At 37.0% G+C, this 22,841-nt stretch overlaps 1 long non-coding RNA gene across 1 annotated transcript in view; it reads right to left on the bottom strand.

Moving 5' to 3' along the window:
- Positions 1-9,061: 9,061 nt before the first annotated feature.
- The window catches only part of LOC308337127, a 36,853-nt gene continuing 23,073 nt past the window's right edge, over positions 9,062-22,841 (bottom strand). Inside the window, exon 3 of the long non-coding RNA XR_013966296.1 lies at positions 9,062-9,379. This is a non-coding gene — a long non-coding RNA (uncharacterized lncRNA). The remainder of the gene's footprint in view (positions 9,380-22,841) is intronic.

Below are 22,841 nucleotides of genomic sequence, written 5' to 3'. Positions count from 1 at the left end.
CCCTCCCCACCGCTCCAACCCACTCTCTCTCTCAAAATAATAATAAATAAAATAAAAATGTACTTTAAATATAAAGACACAATTAATTAAAAGGATGGGAAAAGATTACCATTCTAACACTAGTCAAAAAAAAAAAAAAAGCTTGAGCAGCTATGTTAATATCAAAGTAGATTTCAGAGCACAAAATACTACCAGGAATATGAGAGATCATTTTAAACTGATAAAGAAGTCAATCTATCAGGAGGACATAACCCAAAATACTTATACATCTAATCACAGAGCTTCAAAATATACAAGGCAAAATCTGAAAGAACTGCAGGAAGAAAGAGACAAATCCACAATTATAGTTGATTTCAATGCCCCTGTCTAAATAATTGAAAGAGCAAGCAGAAAGAAAATCGGTACAGCTATAGAAGACTTGAACAACACAGCCAACCAATTCGATCTAAGTGACATTTATAGAACACACCATGCAACAACAGCAGAATACACATTCTTCTCAATTGAGTATAGAACATTTACTGAGAGACCTTATGAGCCATAAAATGAGTCTCAATAAATTTAAAAGGATATATGTCATATAAAAACTGTTTTTCTAGACTGCATTAAGAAAAAACATTTTTTTAAATTTATAAAATGTACTTACAAGTTTTCGATCTAAAGAATTCCAGTTCACAATTGGTTACTACTTAGTTTTCACTGGAGACTAAGGCTTTAAAGAGTTGAAATTCTAAACATAATTAAGACTGATAAAAAAAAAGGCTTAGGTCAAAATCTGAATATTAAAAGTTATATAGAAGGTTTATGAAGGGAAATCTTCGGAAAGCAATTTTATGTGTGGTCAGGACTAAGGTTAAAATGCATGGATAGTAAAAGTACACTGGTATAAGGTTAAAATTTCTCTCTGTTAAAAAGACAAAGTTTTCTCGGATTGGATTGTTGTTCTGCTCTTGATAAGGAAATGTAAACAAAAAGTGTTTTTTTCCCCTCTTTTTGTCTGCCCAGATAACCAAAACTTATGTTTTGTCTTTATCAGGTCTTTGGTTATTTAAAGTTAAAACTTTTCAATATTAACGGAGCTAAATTTTGCTAACAATTATACAATCCTACATATCTGCCTTCAGACTCTCTTATTGGCACCTTGGTTAAATAAATAAGTTTTAAGTTTTATAAGGATCCATAATCCTGTTTAGGCATGTGCTTTACAACTTTCTGAGGGTTTTTAACAAACTTCCCCAAGATTTGATTTATAAGTAAAGTATTTTGACCAATTAAAAAAAAAGAAACTATTTTCTAAGGACAATGGAATTAAATTAAAAATCGACAACAGAAATACATTTGAAAAATCCATAAACATTTGAAAATTAAGTAACACATACAAATAACAAATAACAAAATCAAAAGAATAAAATGAAAGACAAAAAGGAAATCAAAGAAAAAATCAAAAGGAAAATTAGAAAGTATTTTGAATGGAATGAACATGACAACAGAACATATCAAAATTGTGGGATGTCACTAAGGCAGTATGTAGGGGAAATTCTATAGCACTAAACACTTACATTGGAAAAGAAGACCTCGAATCAATTACCTTAGCTTCCACTTTAAGAAACTAGAAAAAGAAGAGCAAATTAAGTCCACACTAAGCAGGAGAAAGGAAATAATAAAGATCGGAGCAGAAATCAGTGAAATAGATAACAGAAAAATGACAGAGAAAATAAATGAAACCCAAAGCTGCTACTTTGAGAACAAGAAAATTGATTAACCTTTAACCAAACTGATCCGGAAAAAAAGCCCCTACAAATGACCAATATCAAAACAGAAAACTTGAAATGTCCTACATTAAATAACCAGAATCTTTAGTTAAAACCTTTCCTACAAAGAAAATATATGACCTACATGTCTTCACTGATGAATTCTATGAAATACTTAAGGAAGAAATAACACCAATTCCCTGTAACTCTGTTTGTTGTAACAAACAACTGAAAAGGAGGAATTAATTCCCAACTTGTTCTTTAAAAAATAAAAAAAAAATATTTTATTCATTTATTTGACAGCACACGCACAAGTGGGACAGTGAGCACAAGCAGGGGCAGCAGGAGAGGGAGAAGCAGACTCCCCATTGAGCAGGTAGCTGGATGGAAGGCTGGATCCCAGGACCCTGGGATCAAGACTTGAGCCGAAGGCAGATGCTTAACCAACTGAGACACCCAGGAGACCCCCAACTTATTCTTTAAGGCTGCCATTGCCTTGATACTAAAACCTGGCAAGGACATTACCAGAAGAAAAAAATTAAAGGTCAGTATTCCTCATGAACATCAATGCAAAATCTAAACAAACTTTTACCAAACTGAATCCTACAATATATTAAAAAATATTAAAAACTTATCAATAATACATCTAACAACAAAAGATGTAAAAACTCTGTATACTACAAACTACTGCTAAAAGAAATGAAATAAGACTGAAATCAATAGAGAAACATACTATACTCATGGGTTATAAGACTTAATATGTCAATTTTCACCAAATCAATCTAGATTATATGCAATCACCAATTCCAGCAGGCTTTTTGGTAGAAACTGACAAGATGGTTCTAAATTTCAGGGACGCCTGGGTGGCTCAGTTGGTTAAGCCGCTGCCTTCGGCTCAGGTCATGATCCCAGGGTCCTGGGATCAAGTTCCGCATCGGGCTCCTTGCTCGGCAGGGAGCCTGCTTCTCTCACTGCCTCTGCCTGCCTCTCTGCCTGCTTGTGTGTACTCTCTCTCTCTCTCTCTCTCTGGCAAATAAATAAAAATCTTAAAAAAAAAAAAAAGATGGTTCTAAATTTCATACAGAAGTGCAAAGGACCTAGAATAGTCAAAATCACTTTGAAAAAGAGGAACAAATTAGAAGATAAAATTAACTTCAAAAACTTAGTATAAAGCTACAGTAATCAAGATAGTGTGGGATGGATGTCATGATAGACAATTAGAGCAATGGAATGAATTAAATCTATACATATAGGAACAACTGATTTTTGACAAAGGTGCAGACAATTCAGTGGAGAAAGCCTAGTCTTTTCAACAAATTGTGCTGGAATAACTGGCTATCTATATGCAAAAGAGAATGTATTTGGAATCACACCTTACACCATAAACAAAAATGGATTCAAAATAGATCAATGACCTAAATGTAAAAATTATATAACTTCTAGAACAAAGCACAAGAGAAAAACTGTGGCCTTGAGTTACAAAAAGATTTCCTTGAAACAGCACCAAAAGCCTTATCCATTAAAAAAAATGATAAATAGAATTTCACAAAAATTTAAACCTCTCCTTTTCAAAAGATACTGGTAAGAAGAGGGGGATAAATAAACTACAGACAGAGAAAAATACATCTGATATACATGTATATCAGGGCATGTATAAAGGGCTGGTATTGAGTTATATAAAGAATTCTCAAAGCTCAATAATATGATAAGATAATAAGATAACAAAGAACCCAATAAATAAAGTGAACAAAAGATTTTTATAGATACTTCACCAAAGAAGATATATGGATGGAAAACAGGCACATGAAAAAATGATCAAAATCACTAGTTATCTGGGAAATGCAAATTAAAACCACAATGATATACCATGTCCCACCTTTTTAAATGGCTAAAAGAGGACTCAGCATACCAGAAGTTGGTAAGAATGTGAAGAAACTTAAAAAAAAAAAAAAAAAGAATGTGAAGAAACTGTAACTTGCATCACTGCTGACTGGAATGTAAAATGCACAATCACTTCGGAAAACAACTTAGAAGTTGCTTAGAAAGTCGAACACACACACACACGCAAGCACACACACACATCTACCATATAAGCCACCTATTCCTCTTCTAGGTATTTATCCAGGAGAAATACGAGCATATGTCCATACATTGACTTGTACATGAATTTCCATAGCAGCTTTATGTAACAGCCCAAAACTAGAAACTCACTCAAATATCTTTCAATGGGTAAGTGAATAAGTTAATTTCAATTTATCTATACAATGGAATACTACTCACCATTAAAACAGAATAAACTGTTGATATATGCACGATAGATGAATCTAAAAATAATTATTCTGAGCGAAATAACCCAGACAAAGAAACCCCCACAGTATTGTAATTTCATTTTTATTGAATTTTTTAAAATGCAAACTAATCTATAGTGACAGAAAACAGATCAATGGTTGCCTGGTGGGTGATGGTGGTTGGTGAGGAACAAGAGGAAGGGGGATGAGAAGACTTCTGGGTATGATAAATATGTTCATTATGTTGATTGTGGTGATAGTTTAATAGGTATATATACATCAAAAGCTATTAACTTGTAGACTGAAGCCATATGCAGTTTCTCATATATCAATTATACCTCAATAAAGGTGTTAGATATAAGAATTTTCAATGACTGCTCAATATTCATTGCATACTTATACTCAGCTATGTTCTTTTTATCTCCAAACTTTTGGTATTATCTTTGTTCACAAATCTTTGAATGCATTTTAAGCTACTTTCTCAGGATAATAAATTCCTCAAAGTGGAATTATTGGGTAAAAGATTCTTAGGGGTTTTTTTTAAAACTTATTTTTAAAAGATTCCGTTCATTTATTTGACAAAGAGAGACACAGCGAGAGAGGGAACACAAGCAGTAGGAGCAGGAGAGGGAGAAGCAGGTTTCCCGGTGAGCAGGGAGCCGATGTGGGGCTTGATCCTAGGACCCCGGGATCATGACCTGAGCCGAAGGCAACCGCTCAACAACAGAGCCACCCAGGTGCCCCTAAAAAACTTTTTTTTAAAAAAGATCTACTTATTTATTTTAGAGAGAGAGAGAGAGCGCAAGCAAGGTAAGGGGCAGAGGGAAAGGTACAGAGTGAGAGAATCTCAAGTAGACTCTCCACTGAGCATGGAGCCTGACTCGAGACTTGACCCCACAACCCTGAAATCATGACCTGAGCTGAAATCAAGAGTTGGATGCTCAACCATCTGAGCCATCCAGGCATCCCCCAAATTAAAAAAAAAAAATTTTTTTTGTTTTGGTTTTTTTCTTTGACAGAGAGAGACACAGCGAGGGAGGGAACATAAGCAGGGGGAGGGGGAGAGGGAGAAGCAGACTTCTCACTGAGCAGGGAGCCCGACATGGGGCTGAGCCAAAGGCAGATGCTTAACAACTTAGCCACCCAGGTGCCCCATTCCCTAAATTTTTTATAAACATTGACAAACTGCTTTTCATAAATGGTATATCAATTTATGTTCTTACCATCACTGCATGAATTATAGGCTTGGTTCATTTTAAAGAAATTTATGCTCAAAACTCATTGAACACTACATAAATGTATTCCTGATTTCTGACCAACCTTTACTAATACTATTGCCCTGCTCTAAAATTATCTTAAACTACTTACCACTTACTCAATTATCCTTAATTTTTGCTCGCTGCTATACTGCCATCACTACATCTCACAAATGTTACTTCTTTAACAAATGTTTATGACAGGTTTATTGAAATATAATTCACATGCCATCCAATTCATTCATTGGAAGGATACAATTCAATGGTTTTTTACTAAAATTAACAAAGTTCTGCAACTGTCACCAGAATCAATTTTAGAACATCCTTATTACCTCAAAAAGAAACCCTGTACTCATTAGCAGTCACTCATTTCCTTCTCAACTCACTAGCCCTAGGTAACCACTAATGTATTTTCCCTATGAATTTGCCTATTCTGGACATTCCATATAAATGGAATGAATACCGTATGTGGTCTTCTGTGACTGGCTTCTTTCACTTAGTATAATGTTTTCAGGGTTCATTCATATTGTAGCTTGTATCAGTATTTCATTTCTTTTTTGTTGCCAAATAACATTCATTGTACAATATACTACATTTGGCAATTCAATGGACAAAGAAGAGACTATTCAATAAATGGTATTAAAACAATTGGACATCTATTTGCAAAAAAAAAAAAAAATGATCCTTGGGGCGCCTGGGTGGCTCAGTCATTAAGCAGCTGCCTTCGGCTCAGGTCATGATCCTAGAGTCCTGGGATCAAGCCCTGCATCAGGCTCCCTGTTCAGCAGGGAGTCTGCTTCTCCCTCTCCCTCTGTTCCTACTCCAGCTTGTACTCTCTCTGTCACTTGCTCACTCTGTCTCTCAAATGAATAAATAAAATATTTTTTAAAAATGACCCTGGGGGCGCCTAGGTGGCTCAGTGAGTTAAGCCGCTGCTTTTGGCTCTGGTCATGATCCCAGGGTCCTGGGATTGAGTCCTGCATTGGGCTCTCTGCGCAGCGGGGAGCCTGCTTCTCACACCACCACCCCTCCTCCGCCTGCCTCTCTGCCTACTTGTGATCTCTGTCTGTTAAATAAATAAACAAAATCTTTTTAAAAAAATGATCCTGGATCTATGTCTCATATCTTATCCACAAATTAATTCAAAATTGATTCCATATCTAAATGTAAAACACAGGAGCGCCTGGGTGGCTCAGTTGGTTACACATCTGCCTTCAGCTCAGGCTAAGACCCCAGGGTCCTGGGATCGAGCCCTGCCTCAGGCTCCCTGCTCAGCAGGGGAATCTGCTTCTCTCTCTCCCACTCCCCCTGCTTGTGTTCCCTCTTTTGCTGTGTCTCTCTCTGTGTCAAATAAATAAATAAATAAAAATAAATGTTAAACATAAAACTGTAAACCATATATAAAGAAGAACAGGAGAAAATCATCATTGTCAGTGGTTAGGCAAAGACTTTTTAATGAAGATTTTATTTATTTATTTATTTGAGAGGGAAGAAGTACAAGTTGGGAGAGGAGCACAGCGAGAGGAAGAGGACTGCCACTGAGCAGGGAGTCCAACATAGAGCTGGATCCTAGGACCCTGAGATCACAACCTGAACCGAAGGCAGATGCTTAGCCAGATGCCCCTACGCAAATACTTCTTAGACATGACAGCAAAATACGATCCATTAAAAAAAAGAAGGGACTTTTACCCAGTATATATCTAGAACTATTAGAACTACCTAATAAGAAAATAAACAGCCCAGCAAAAAACCTTAAAATACAACTCAGCAATCATACTCCTGGGCATTTATCCCGGAGGTATGAATATTTATATCCACACAAATGATCATAGCAATGTCATTTGCAATAGCCAAAAACTTGAAACAACCAAATGTCCCTCAAGAGTTGAATGGTTACACATACTGTGGTACATCTATACCACAGAATACTCAGCAATAAAATTCAACACATTCATTATTGATATATGCAACAACGTGGATAAATCTGAAAGGTAGGCTGAGACAAAAAAGCCAGTCTCAAACTGATATACCATGTGATTCCACCTATACAGCATTCTCAGTGTGCCAAAAGTATAGAGATGGAAAACAAATTGTTGGTTGCCGGGAGTTAGAGTTGGTTGGGGGCAGGTATATGACCATGAGGATAAAGGGAGCACAAGGGAGATGTTTGTGGTGATGGAACAGTTCTGCATCTTGCCAACTGTGGTGGTTACACAAATCTATACACACGACAATATGGCATAGAACTACACACACACATCATACCGATGTCAATTTCTGGTTTTGATATCATACTATAATTATGCTAGATGTAACCACTGAGGAAAGCTGGTGAAAGGGACATGTGACATCTCTACAGTATCTCTGCCACTTCTGTGAATGTAAAGTTATTTCACTATAAAAGAGGCTTTTTAATGACAAAAGACCTAGACAAACATTTCACCAAAGAAAACAAATAGATGGCAAATAAACACACAAAAAGATGTGCAACATCATTAGCCATTAGGGAAATGCAAATTAATATCACAAGGAGGGGCTCCTGGGTGGCTCAGTCAGTTAAGCGCCAACTCTTGATTTTGGCTCAGGCCATGACCTCAGGGTCATGGGATCAAGCCCTGTGTTGGGCTCCATACTGGGCATAGAGTCTGCTTAAGATTCTCTCTCTTGGGGCACCTGGGTGGCTCAGTGGGTTAAGCCTTCGCCTTCGGCTCAGGTCATGATCCCAGGGTCCTGGGATCGAGCCCCGCATCCGGTTCTCTGCTCAGCAGGGAGCCTGCTTCCCTTCCTTGCTCTGCCTGCCTCTGCCTACTTGTGATCTCTGTCTGTCAAATAAATAAATAAAATCTTAAAAAAAAAAAAAAAGATTCTCTCTCTCTCCCTCTGCCCCTTCCCCCACTCATGCTCTAAGGAAAAAAAAAATATTTTTCAAAGATTTTATTTATTTACTTGAAAGCAAGCAAGAAAGAGAGCGCTTAGTGGGGGATGGCGGGGTTGGGGAGGGGAACGGAGAGACAGAAGCAGATTCCTTGCTGAGCAGGAAGCCAGATGTAGGGCTCAATCCCAGGACCTTGAGATCATGAGCTGAGCTGAAGGCAGATGCTTAACTGACTGAGTCACCCAGGTGCCCCAAGGAAAAAAAAATTTTGAAATATAACCATAGGGAAACACCACTACATAGCTATTAGAATGGCAACAATAGAAAATACCGACAAAATCAAGTGCTGGCAAGGATGCAGGGCAACTAGAACTCTCGAGAATACACTATTAGTTGGAATGCAAACTGAAACAGCCACCCTGAAAAACTCTTTGGCAGGTTACTTTTTATGAAGTTAAACATATGTTTACCATAGGACCCAGCAATCTCACTACTAGGTATTTATCCTAGAGAAATGAAGATTTACATTAACCCAAAAATCTGTACATGAATGTTCATAGCAGCTATATTTAGAAATGCCAAAAAACTAGAAACAACAGAAATGTCCCTCAACAGGTGAATGAATAAACAAGTGGTGGTATGTCCATACAATAGAATTCCACTCAGCAATAAAATGGAAAGAACTATTGCTAAATGCAACAACATGGATTAATTTCAAAGGCATTATTCTCCAAAGTCTCAAAAAGCTGCATATTGTATGATGCCATTTGTATGACATTTTCCAAAAGACTAACTACAGTGACAAGAAAGATAAGTGGTTTCCAAGGGGTAGGGGTGGGGCATGGATGTGACCACAGAGCAGGAGGTTAGCAAATATTTTCTTAATTTTTTAAAAACATCTTTTAAAAGATTTTATTTATTTATTTGAGAGAGAAAAAGACACAGTGAGAGGGGGAACACAAGCAGGGGCAGAGAGAGGGGGAGAAGCGGGCTCCCCACTGAGCATTGAGCCCGATGCAGGGCTTGATCCCAGGACCCTGAGATCATGACCCGAGTCAAAGGCAGACCCTTAACGACTGAGCCACCCAGGTGCCCCACCCCAGCAAATATCTTCTGCAGAGGGTCAGATAGTAAATATTTTAGGCTTTGTGGGCTGCATATGGTCTGTCGCTTTGTTCTTCTTTGTTGCTTCTGTTCTTCTTATAACACCTGAAAATATAAAAACCATTCTTAGCTTCTGGGTCCTAACAAAATAGTGCATGGGACAGATTTGACTCGGGTGTAGTTTGCCAACCCCTGCTACAATGAGATAGCACAAGAGAGCCCAAGATGTGGTGTGTGATGTAATTGATCTGTAGCCTAACTGTAGTGGTGGTTAAACAAATCTATAGATGTGTAGGAACTTATAGAAGTGTATGCACATAAAAATGTCAGTAATATTGTTTGTTAATTAAGAAAAAAAGACCACAGTAACCTATCAGATCTGTTCATCTCTGTCACAAGAGAGATCACAGATTGCCTTTTCTCTAAGGTATAGAGATCAAGAAATATTTTTAAAGATGGTTTCTACCTATTCTATTTATAAAATTGTTTACTGTAGTAATTTCCTCAGTTAAAATGGCACCCTTGTTTGAATGTGATACTGAATTCAATTGTAACTTATTTGGTTATGATGATGACAACTGTTTCTTTGAGGACAGGAAAGGCACGTGTTGATTATTCTCTATTACAGAGAAATAAATGTATTTAGCACTTACAATAATGTCTAGTTTATTAGCTGATCAATGAACACTGAAGCTCAAAGCAGTATATGAGTTTCAGCCTGCAAACAGCAATTCAAGCTGAATTGTTTTCTAATAAGGTGCCTTGTAAGTGCCAGAAATGATAACTTGTGTTATAGAGAATATGCCCTTTCTTAACTTTTCTAAACTGGAGAAGAGAATATGAGATTTACTTGAATGCTCTGGAGAAGAGGGTCACTGTACCACTGCAGCACTTTTCCACAGGCCTTGGTTACTGTCAGAGAGAAGACTCAGCATAGTGTATTTAAAAAGATCCAGAGAACTGACTTCTGTGGTCTGGCCAAATGAATAAACTTTTAATGCTTCCCTAAAAACAGTCTTTAAGAAAATAAAAATATTTAATGTTTACTGGTGATTCTCATGGTGGTAGGTTGTGTACCTCGGGGTCAGTGACACTTTCAGAAATTATATGACCTAATACAAGAATTGCTGGCCTGGTGAGCCCTTTGAAAAATAGTGTAAAATCTTTCATCTTGGCAGTTCTTCAAAATGTATTTATCAAGTATATTCTCTGGAAAACAGTATGAAGTATCCTCAAGAAGTTAAATATAGAGCTACCTTATGACCCAGCAATTGCACTACTAGGTATTTATTCAAAGGATACAAACATAGTGATTCGAAGGGGCACATGTACCCCAATGTTTAAAGCAGCAATGTCCACAAAAGCCAAACTATGGTAAGAGCCCAGATGTCCACTGACACATGAATGGATAAAGAAGATGTGAGATATATACATTCCATTATATATATATATATATATATATAATGGAATATTACTCAGCCATCAAAAAGAAAGAAATCTTGCCGTTTGCAATGACATGGATGGAACTAGAGGATTATGTTAAGTGAAATAAGTCAGTCAGAAAAAGACAAATACCATATGGTCTCATTCATACGTGGAATTTAAGAAACAAAATAGATGAACATAGGGGAAGGGGAAGAAAAAATAAAATAAGATAAGAATAGAGAGGGAGGAAATCCATAAGAGACTCTTAACTCTAGGAAACAAATAGGGTTGCTGGAGGGGTGATGGGTGGGGGGATGGAATAACTGGGTGGTGGGTGTTAAGGAGGGCACTTGTTTTGATGAGCACTGGGTGTTATATTCAACTGATGAATCACTAAATTCTACCCCTGAAACTAATGATACACCATATGTTAGTTAAATTGAATTTAAATTAAAAAATTTTAAAAATTAAAAATTAAAAAGAGCCACATCTACCTCTTCCCCATCACGCCAAAAACTCTGAACCCTGGCAACCACTAATTTGTTTTTCATCTCTATAATTTTATCACTAGAGAATGTTATGTGAAGGGTGTCTGGGTGGCTCAGTTGCTTAGGTCATGGTCCCAGGGTCCTGGGATTAAGCCCCTCATTGGGCTTCCTGCTCAGTGGGGAGCCTGCTTCTCCCTCTGCACTCTCCCTGCTTGTGTGCTCTCTCTATCTAATAAATAAAATCTTTTAAAAAAAGAAAAAAGAGAATGTTATGTGAACAGAATCACATACGTGACCTCTTAAAAACGGCTTTTGTAAAAAAAAAAAAAGGGGGGGGGTTGTTCACTCAGTATAGTGCCCTTGGAATTCATCCAAGCTGTTGGAAGCACCAATAGTTACTTCTTTTTATTGCTGAGTTGTATTCCGTGGCACAGATGTACCAGTTGTTTAACCATTCACCCGTGAAAGACATCTGGGCTGTTTCCAATTTTAGGTTACTAAAAATAAAACTGCTAGAACAATCATGTGTTAAGTTTTGATGTGGACATAATTTTTATTCCTCTGGGATGAACGTCTTAGAGTGTGATTGCTGGGCCATATGGTAAGTGTATGTTTAGTTTTTAAAGGAAATGCCAAATTGTTTTCCAGAGTTTGGAATGTCCAAATTTGATATTCCACCAGCAATGTATATGAGATTCAGTTTCTCCACATCCTCGCCAGCACTTGGTGTTGTCATTACTTTCTCCCAGTTTGAGATAGAATAGACATGCAAGAGTATATAAGTTTAAGTGTGCAACAGAACTATTTGATAAATGTATATACAGGTTTCCTCTGCTATCCAAAAGTAGGGGTTCCTATGAAACTTCATAAGCTGAAATGGACATAAAGCAAAGCAATTGCTATTAATTCATCTGGAAAAAGTTTTGAGTGTTCTCAGCTCCACCCAAATCATCCCTCTTAAGAAGGCTTGTCTGATACTTTAGGGCATATCTTGCTAAAGAGATGCACAAAATACATCAAGATAAAGCAAAAATGCTCCTAGATGCTTTTGAAAGCTCTGGTGGCTAGAGGCTGAGATGCCCAATGTACTTCTGGGGGAAGAAGCTTGGCAGGGCTGCTCTCACTGCTCTTTGGGTACATGCTGCTTCTTTTTTTTTTTTTTTTAATTTATTTATTTTACTGAGAGAGAGAGAGAGAGAGAGAGAATATGAGAATGAGAATAAGCAGGAGGGGCAGAGGGAGACAGAAACTCTAGCAGACTCTGCTCTGAGTGTGGAGCCTGACACAGGGCTCAATCCCATGATCCTGACAGATCAGATCCTGAGAGGAATCCAAGAGTTGGAAACTCAACTGACTCTGCCACCTAGGTGCCCCAAGGTGCCCACTGCCTCTTTAATGGCTCTCTGCAAAACAAACACCAAATGCTATTTTTGCTTTTAAGCTTTTTTCGTAGAAGCAAAAATCTTCTTCAGGTTTCTTTTGATTAGCAAAAATAGGTACTGATGTAGGTTTTTTGTAAAAGCGAAGTGGTATAATGTGAACTTTTGAAATGCGGGGGATACCAGTGTTGCTTATTCATTTGGTCATACCACAGAGGTCAGTTCAGTGTATACTGTGTGATCTGCCTTACATGTAGACCCTAAAAACCTGAAACTCACAGAAACAGAGATCAGATTTGTGGTTGCCAGAAGCAGAGGTTAGGTGATGAGAGAATTGGGTGATGGTGGTCAAAAGGTACAAACTTCCCATATATGAGATAAATAAGCTCTGGGGATATAATATACAACATGGTAACTAACTATCATTAATAATACAGAATTGTATATTTGAAAACTGCTAAGAGAGTATGGGGCGCCTGGGTGGCACAGCTGGTTAAGTATCCAGCTCTTGGTTTAGGCTCAGGCGGTGATATCAGGATCGTGAGATCGACCCTGCTTAGGACTCTCTCTTCCTCTGTCCTTCCCCCCTCACCTCCCTACTCCTGTGCTTGTGCACACATGCTCTTTCTCCCTGTCATAAATGAATGAAGGAATGAATGAATGAATGAATGAATAAGAAAGCTGCTAAGAGAGTAGATCCTAAAAGTTCTCATAAGGTAAAGAAAATTTTTGTAACTACATGAGGCAACCTCAACTCTTATTTTTCTTCCCTTTATTCTGCTCCAGCCACACTAGCCTTCTTACAATTCACTCAACACATCAGACAAGCTCCTATCTCTAAGTTTTGGCATTTCTTCTTCCCTATACCTAGAATGCTCCTTCCCCAGACAGTCTCACTTCCTTTGGATATTATTTAACATCACCTTCTTACTCATCTCCACACCACCACCACCATCACTCTTGCCCAAGACATTCTATCCAATTTCCTGGCTTTATTTTCTTCTCCATAGTACTTAGCACTATTGGTATAGCTCTTTTTATACCTGTATTCTCTAAGTTTACTTATTTATCCTGTCTTTATTCTGTTTTTCCCACCACAATATAATCTTATGAAGGTATGAATTTTTATCTGTTTTGTTTTCTCTTCAATCTCAGTGTCTAGAACCAACTCTGGCACATCATGGGTGCTCAACAAGTATTTTAAATGAATTATGTCATCTCCTCTAATTGTGTTGCAACAAAGAACTGTTGGTTGACTATTATGCTTTAAGGACTATAGTGCTGATTACCGGGCAAATATTTTCTATAACCTACTTCTTCCACATCCTTCAATCACATTTTCACTGTATCAATAGGTATAACTCTAAACAATAATAGATAATTTTGTCTATCAGATCCCTACTCAATGCACATATAGGAACTGTGAATATAGGCTCCTCCTTCTTCTTCAGACTATGGATCTTAATGAGCCAGAATTTTTTAATTTTTTTCTGAGATATGTATTCTTCTTTCTTCTAGCAATTTATTTGTGATCTCTTTCCCTTCTTGTGCCGTTCATCTTCTTCCCCCACTCCCTGCCCTAAAAAATTTAGGAGACTGGTTGATATTCAGGAAAACCTTTCATCTTTACCTTGATCTCTTTTTCAGTATTATTTCAATTTTGAATAGCATTAATTGAAAAAAAAAACATTTCTTAGATACATGTATTATTATACATACAGTTTTATTTGTCAATCTGTGCTTACTATAAAACTCTCTCCAATGACAACGTGTATGAATTGCATTGGTAGGATGAAGAAGGAAGCAGGAGAGGCTTCTGGAACTAGCATCTTTGTTCCTCAAATATCAAAATTACTTAATGTTTAATGAGGCACTTGCGCATTAATTTTAACTTGTTTTTTAAAATTCTTTGGACATCATCACTCTGCAATGTATTTTTAATTTTCTAAAGTAAAAACCTTTAATTATTCTTCTTGTAATTTTAAAGTATAACTAGTCATTATGGCATTTAATGGGAATATACTAGGTAGACAGAAAAATATTTGAAACTAGATTGATTTAAAAATTAAAATTTGCTTTCAAATGTATACAGATTAGAAATACTTTGAAAGTATATGTGTTTCCTTCTATGGCTCTTAAAATATAATGACTAGAGAAGTATATCCTCTACTTTTTACTATGAAGGTTCAATATTCAAGATAAATGCCTTTTGTTAATCTTTCCTTTTTTGATTATTTGTAATTCTTATGCAGTTACTCTCAGCTAATGAACTGGAATTACATTTCCACACTTGGGCATACTAGGAATTTTTTAAGGTTTAAAATACATGATTTTAAGCATCTGGGTAATTTAAGACAAAAGTATACAGTTATTTGTGGAGAAATTTAAAATGTTACACAATGGCTGAAATAAAATTCTTGGGATAAGAATAGTGTGTGTGGAGGTGGGTTTGAAATATTCAAAGTCCAACATTTTACTTTTTAAAAATGGAAATTCCCTGTTTCAGTCACTGAAAATTCTAATCACAGAGCATGCCAGATTTAAAAATATTTATTTTAAAATTTGAATCTATATATTTGTCTCTTTATAAAACATCTTATGGTGCAATTCAAGGCACAGCTATTTGGTTTAAGTGTTTACCTGGAGCCTCTAGATTACTTTTCCTGCTTTCAAATTTGTTGGACTTTAACCTACTGAGTAATCACTTGTACTGAGGTCTGAGTATTTTGTTTATTTTACTTGTCTACTGATGACACATTGGAGTAAAATCCATTTTCAAGGTCTCCCTCCTTGAAGAGAGAAAATACTATAATAACAAGCCTCATTATTCCACCATGATAAAAGAAAAAAAACCCTCTAAAATCTTTGTTTGAGGGATTCAAATAACATCTGTTGCAATACCAAAGCACCAGCTCATTAAACGCCTTTCTTCTATACTCATAACTACCTGCATAAAATATAACTCCAGGCTCCCTAAGGTAACTTAATTTTCATTAAATTTTTAAAAAAGAAATTAGTAAGTTGAAGCAGTAGAGGTGAAGGCTGTCACTTTTTTTTTTTTTGGTTGTTTACTCCCTGTCCATTCCCAATTATTTCTGCCACCTGGTGCTCAGAAGATATGGTCCAATAAAAGGGATTATCACACATATACACACACATCTGTCATAGTCCTGGTCCCAGGAGTTGACATATTTCACTTTTGTTCTTTGGTTTGCCATTTTCATGTTCAAGTTATTTAGCTGCTAGCTTTCTTTTTAAATAGAAATTATTTGTGTAACAAAACAAGATGATAAATTATCCGCCCCCCCCCGCGAGAAAACAAAACATGAGCAAGTGGGGACAAACTAGTGACAACTACAATACCTACAGTATTATCTTATATGCAGAAGGAAGCACAGGGAAGCAACAGGGCCTCTCACTGACTTGAGAACAAAAAAAAATAATGAACAGGTACTCACTGAAAGCTCATAGAGCCAACCTGAGGATAGGAGCTAAAACTGTAAAGGGTTTAGTATTCCAATGGCAGGTGAATACCATGGGTCTGCAGTAAGGTCTAAGAGGACTAAAATAGTCTGGCTAACATATGAACTCTTAGAACTAATCAGCTAAAGCATCCTTTAAGGATAAATATCCACACTGAGGAGATCTGCTGGTCAATCTAAATTTAATAGGATAGTGACAATAGAGACAAAGGAAAGAATGGGTCCAAAAAAATTTCCTGGGGAACAGAGTCTAGAAATCCCAGAAATTAAGCCTCCATAGTTTTTGACACTTCACAAAAACAACAGGAGAGAGCCCTAGTCACAAATTTACAAAATCCGAATCTCCCTTCTGAAAGTTCTAGAAAATTAATCCACTTGAAAATGAACAGAAAAAATAAAGAAAATGAACAGCAAAGTAAAATAAAGAACAGAAGCCACCTAATCATCTTGATAGATACAGAAGAAAGCATTTGACATTCAGAATACAAACTCTCATGAAACCTAGCATAGAGGGGGGAATCCTCAACCTGATGAAGACATGTACAAAAACCCTCAAATTAACGTGATACTTACTATAAAAGACTGGATGTTACCTCTTAAGATTGGGAACAAAGCAAGGATGTCCACTGTTGCCACTTCAATGTTGCTACTTCAACATTATACTGAAGATTCTGGCCAGTGCAATCAGGCAAGAAAAATAAAAGCCATCCAGATTGTAAAGGAAGAAGAAAAATTGTTTTTATTTGCAAATGACATGACCCTGTAAGTAGAAAACTATAAGGAATTCACAAACAAAAAGCTATTAGAATAAATAAGTTCCACAAAATTCCAGGATGCAAAACCAGTATATGAAAATCAATTATATTACTATTTACAGGCAATAAACAGTTCAAAATGAGATTAAGAAAATAATTCCATTCATTATAGCATTAAAAAGAACAAAAATACTTAGGAATAAATTTAACAAAGTAAGTACAAAACCAGTACTAAAAATTTAAAAATACTGATGAAGGAAATTAAAGAAGATTTAAATAAGTGGAAAGACATCCCATGACATCCCCAAATTGGTCTGTAGATGAAAATAATCCCTACCAAAATTCCAAAAAAAAATTTTTTTTGTTTGTGGAAATTGATAAGCTGGCTGTTGGGAGACAATTCTCCATGAATATTCCACAGTTCTGCAAGGTGCAAGGTCTTCCGAGCAAAGAACATGTTTGAACAGCAAAGATCTTGGAAGCTAGAGATTGACAGATATGTCTCCCTAAGAGACATTTGCTTACATTCCAAGATAATAAATCTAGAGACCTTTCCCTACCCTCCCCAGGAAAGATTTCCTTACATTCCAGAATAAGATGAAGTCATTCTCTCTCCCAAAAGACAAGAATGGGTAGATGTGCCAGCAAACTTTATGTGAGCTTAGAGTCTCATAATTTTGGGGGTCCATTCCTGCAGTGAAACCCACTGCATATGCAGGTAAACATCTGAACCTCATCTGTGTTGCCCTGTGGAGAGCTGCTGCACAGAGAACTGATGCAAGATGCTACTCTGGATGCTGCTTTTACCACGAGTAATATACCACCTGTGTCCCCGATGCAGGGATCTGATGTCTTCTGTCAGACCAAGCATGCGAAACTGTGACAAACTTAGTTTGAAAGTAGGGTAAAATCTCAGACCCTTCATGGATTTTGACTTGATACTGATCCTAAAATTAAATGGAATAGACCTAGAATACAAACGCCCTCCAAATTTTGAAAATGAAAAACAAAGTTGGAGGACTTTCACTTCCCAATTTCAAAACTTATTATAAACTGTAGTTATCAATATAGTATGATGCTGGCACAAAGACAGACATATAGATCAAAGAAAAAGATCTGAGAATCTATAAATAAACTTTTATATTTATGGTCAACTGATTTTTGACGAAGATGCCAAGGCATTTCAATGGGGGAAAGGACAGCCTTTTCAACAAATGGTGCTGGGTATCTACATGCACATTACACTCATACATTAATTCAAAATGAATCAGAGATCTAAGTATAAAAGCTAACATTATAAAACCTGTAACAGAAAACAGGTGAAAATCTTAAGCCTAAGTTAGGAAAAGATTTCTTAGATATGACCCCAAAAATATGATTCATAAAAGAATAAATCAATAAATACAATGTCATCAAGATTCAAAACTTCTGAACTTCTGAGCTCAAAACATCACTAAGAAACACCAATAAATACCCTAAAAAATGCAAAGAAAAGCCATAGGTTGGGAGAAAATATTTGCAAAGCACAAATCCACATCACATTGCAAGTCACATCAAGGACTTGCATATCCAGAATATACAAAGAACTTACAACTCATTGATAAGAAAACAAACCAATTCTATAAATGGATATAAAGTTGGACTTTTCCCTACACCCAACCAGTACAGCCTGCTTATAATGATTAAGTGCAATCCAGAGTTTCACAACAAAGTACCCAAAATATCCACGATACAATCAAGGATGACTCATTATACCAAAACCCAGGACAATTGCATCAGATGCCAACACAGATGACTCAGATATTGCAATTATCTGACAAGGATTTTAAAGCATCAATCCTAAATATGCTTCAATGAGCAATTATGAACATTCTTGACACAAATGAAATAGAAATTCTCAGCAAAAAAAAAAAAATGTTTAAAAAGAACCAAAAAAATATATAGGACAGTAAAGTCTAATTACTAAAATAAAAAAAAACTCAAAAGATAGGTTCAACAGTATATTGGAGAAGACAGAGGAAAGAATCAGAGAACTCAAAGATAAATCAATAGAAATTACACAATCTGAACAACAGGGAGCTCTTACATTTAGGTCTTACTTTTTTTTTGGTATTGTTTAAGGAATTTTTATTAAAGCAACAATTTTATGATCCAAATTATGTTTCCTCGCTCAGTTATCAGTTCTGTTATTTAAAACAGAAGTGACATTCTGAGCTACTCCACAGTAAAGAATTACAAATTTAAAGAAAGGAATGCTTTAAATTTTTATACTTTGCTGAACTGCTGGGGAGAAGGCAGTCTTTGATACACTTTGAGTTAAGTTTTGTATATGTGTGAGGTGTCAATCCAAACTCATTCTTTTGCACATGGATATCCAGTTTTCCCAGCATCATTTGCTGACATGGCCAGGTGATTTTTGACAAAGATCTGAAAGCGGGGCGCCTGGGTGGCTCAGTGGGTTAAAGCCTTTGCTTTCAGCTCAGGTCATGATCCCAGGATCCTGGGACCGAGCCCTGCATCGGGCTCACTGCTCAGCGGGGAGCCTGCTTCCTCCTCTCTCTCTGCCTGCCTCTCTGCCTACTTGTGATCTCTGTCTGTCAAATAAATCAATAAATATCTTAAAAAAAAAAAAAGAAAGAAAGCAGGAGTCAGCAGGGAAGGGCCCCTTCATTTAAAAAAAAAAAAAAAAGATCTGGGGCGCCTGGGTGGCTCAGTGGGTTAAAGCCTCTGCCTTCGGCTCAGGTCATGATCCCAGGGTCCTGGGATCGAGCCCCGCATCGGGCTCTCTGCTCGGCGGGGAGCCTGCTTCCCTTCCTCTTTCTCTGCCTGCCTCTCTGCCTGCTTGTGATCTCTGTCTGTCAAATAAATAAATAAATAAATCTTAAAAAAAAAATCTGAAAGCAATTCAATGAAGGTAGGACAGCTTTTTCAACAAATTGTGCTGGAACAACTGGGCCTCCATACAGGGTAAAGAAGAAGAAAAAGTAAGCCTTGACCTAAACATCACACCATACAAAAGTTATACTCTTTTAATACAAAAGTTAAATCTAAATGAATTATGAATTTAAATGTAAAATGTAGAATTGCCAAAACTTTAGTAGAAAACAAGAGAACACCTTCGGAACTCAGAATTAGCTGAAGAGTTCTTTAAAATTACACTAAAAGCACCATTCGTAAAAGAAAACTTATGATTAGACTTCATCAGAATTAAAAGCTTTTATGCTATGAAGTACTCCACTAAGCGGATGAAAAGACAAGCTACAATGTGGTCAAAATATTTGCAAAGCACATTTTCAGCAAAAGCTTTCTTTGCAGAATAAGTAAAGAACTCTCAAAACTTAACAGAAAAGAATCCAATTGTAAAATAAACGAAAGACATGAAAAAACATTTCACCCAGAAAGAGATGTGGATGGCGAATAAGTACCTGGAAAGGTGTTTAACTTCATTTGTCATTAGAGAAATACAAATCTAAACCACAAGAAGAGATCACTACGAACTTACTGGAACAGCAAAAAGAAAATATATTGATGATACCAAATGCTGGTAAGGATGTACATAAGCTGGGGCTCTCATACACCAGTGGTGAAAATGTAAACTGGTGTGGCCACTCTAGAAAATAATTTGGCAGTGTATCAGTTTCCCAGTGTTGCCATAACAGATCACCACACACTTGTCAGCTTAAACAATAAAAAATTTATTCTCTCATAGGCTTGAAGGCCAGAACTTCAAAGCTAAGGTGTTGGCAGAGCCATGCTCTCTCTGAAGACCACAGGGAAGGATGAATCCTTTCTTGCCTCTTCCTAGCTTCTAGAGGCTCCCCATGATTCTTAATGTTCCTTGGCTTATTGATGCATGACTTCAATCTCTGCCTCCATCGTCATATGACCTTCTTCCCTCTGCGTATCTCTCTCTATAAATCTCCTCTCCTTTCTCTCATTTTTTTGAAAGATTTTATTTATTTGTTTTAGAGAGAGAGGAAGAGAGATTGTGTGTGTGAGCAAGTGGGAGGGGGAGGGGCAGAGAGAGAGGGAGAGAGAATCTTAAGCAGATTCCACACTGAGCAGAGCCTGACGTGAGCTCATTCCACAACCCTGAGACCATGACCTGAGCCAAATGCTTAGCCAACTGAGCCTCCCACGTTCCACTCCCCTTCCTTTTTCTTATTCCTCAAATCCAGTCATTGGATTTAGGGTCCCCTCTAATCCAGTATGAGCTCATCTTAACTTGATTACATCTTGACAAATGCATGCACCTTAAAATACTCTACTTCTAATTTCCCCTTCCAGTTCTAGATGTCATTGCCAATATTTTAATTCCATCTTGTTTTAAATACACCCAAATTAATCATTGTTGTCATCTTTGTTGTTTTTTAGTCAGTGGCTATTTAGATTTTTCTGTGTACTTACTAATTTCTTTCCCATATGTTTGCTGATTTATTTGCTCACCATTGCTTCCTACATCCTGCACTGTTGTTCAGGATTCAAAATACTTTTTTAGTGAATCTTTCAAGGGTTCCCAGAGTGACACTCTCTGAGTGATAAGGTCCTTCAGTCTCCGTCTGAAAATGTCTTTATTTTGCCCTTCTTTGAATACAAAATTGAATCACATGATGTGGTGGGTATGAAAACAGGCCACTCGGATCTCTTGCTACAGGGAGTGTATCTTACAGATGCTCTCAGACGCTGCACTCTGAATCCGCCACCATGTTAACATGGAGGCCACGAGATGCCACACTTCACACAGGCTGCTCACAGTCAAAGACTAGCATGGCAAGGAAAGTAAGGCAGACCCATTCCTGTAAGACATGTGATTCCTTTGAGAGGCTACTTTGACTTGAGGATTCCTCATCTGCCTCATCTGCCTGAACTTTTCCCACAACTGCACTGCAGTCTTAAAATCTGCCTGTGCAAACCTCCTTCTTTGCCAGGGGTCAGATCTGCGCTGTGATCTGAAGACTCTTCCCATCTTCTGGGGCTCCTGCCCCTTTTACACTCAAAGGCATTCCTCCCAATCGATCTCTTACATATCTAATCCTATCCTGGCTTCTACTTCTCAGAGGACCTTAACACATAAGGATTGTAAACTAAACCAATATAAGATGTATCCAAGTAATGAAAGTCTCAGTCCCACCCTTGACCACATCTTTTCTTTTCCCTTACCACAACCGTATTCCTACAGATGTACTTTTTATCAATTTTTTTGTGTGCCCTTTGAGTTTTTTACAGAAATATAATATCAATACATAGTCTTATTTTCTTCCTTCTTATACATAAGTTACCTTACTGTAACACTGCTCTGGGTCTTATACATTTTATCTTCTAGGCCTCTTAAACTTTTAACAGTATTTTCAATCTTTGTGTTACTCTATACCACAGAATTTTGGGACATTTCCTTAAATCTATTTTACAGGTCATTTATTCTCTTCTTATCTGTGTCTAATTTGCTTTTTAACTCATCCTTTAAATTGCTTTTCAGTGGCTGTGTTTTTTATCTTTATATTTCTATGGTTGTTTTTCCTAATCTATCTGGTTTTTTTTCCCTTTCTTTTCTTTTTTTAGGATTTTATTTATTTATTTGCCAGAGAGAGAGAGAGAAAGACCATAAGCAGGGGGAGCAGCAGGCAGAGGGAGAAGGAGGCTCTCTGCTGAGCAGGGAGCCTGATGTGGGGCTCTATCCCAGGACCTGGGATCATGACCGGAGCTGAAGGCGGACGCCCAACTGCCAGAGCGACCCAGGCATCCCTTGTTCTTTTTTCACAGTGTCTTGCTCTTTCTTACTGTTCTCATTTTTTTTTTTTTAGGCTTCCAATGATGTAAAACATATGGCTTTTATATTCTCTTTCAAATTTTTATTCTATTATCTTAGTCTGAGAGGCTCTAATCCTTCCATTTATTATGTCTTTGACTTCTGCTTGTGGTGGGTTGTTTCCTTGTGAGGCTTTATAATTTTTTATTGTAAGTTCAATGTGTATGTCTAGCATTTATTTTTGTATGTGTATCCAATGCAACCTGGGCTCTTAGCATTTACTTTTGCCAGC

Source organism: Martes martes (genome assembly GCF_963455335.1).
Source record: "Martes martes genome assembly, chromosome: X".
Taxonomy (NCBI): Eukaryota; Metazoa; Chordata; class Mammalia; order Carnivora; family Mustelidae; genus Martes; species Martes martes.
Note: the sequence above shows the minus strand (reverse complement) of the source record. Positions and strands in the feature narration are given on the sequence as shown.